Here is a 266-nt window from a genome sequence, read left to right as displayed (position 1 = left end):
CATTCTCACTACTTTATACCTTTTCTGATTCGTTTTCTCTCCTGCTTAGTGACAGAAAACAAGTATTGCACAGTGACTAACTAAATTATTTAGAATTCCTTCGTTTCCATTCTTTTTATTGTCTTTTAAAGTGGAATCCTTGCCGGATCCCAGTTAGATTATTTCATAAGATAATAAGATCAGTTACAGGGTTTGCACTATATGATACTGATTCTTATTCATATTTTTAAGCAAACTAAACATTGTTCATACACAGTCTCACATAA

Source organism: Penaeus monodon, chromosome 32, assembly GCF_015228065.2.
Source record: "Penaeus monodon isolate SGIC_2016 chromosome 32, NSTDA_Pmon_1, whole genome shotgun sequence".
NCBI lineage: Eukaryota > Metazoa > Arthropoda > Malacostraca > Decapoda > Penaeidae > Penaeus > Penaeus monodon.
The sequence above is the reverse complement of the archived record's forward strand: the minus strand, read 5'-3'. Positions refer to the sequence as shown.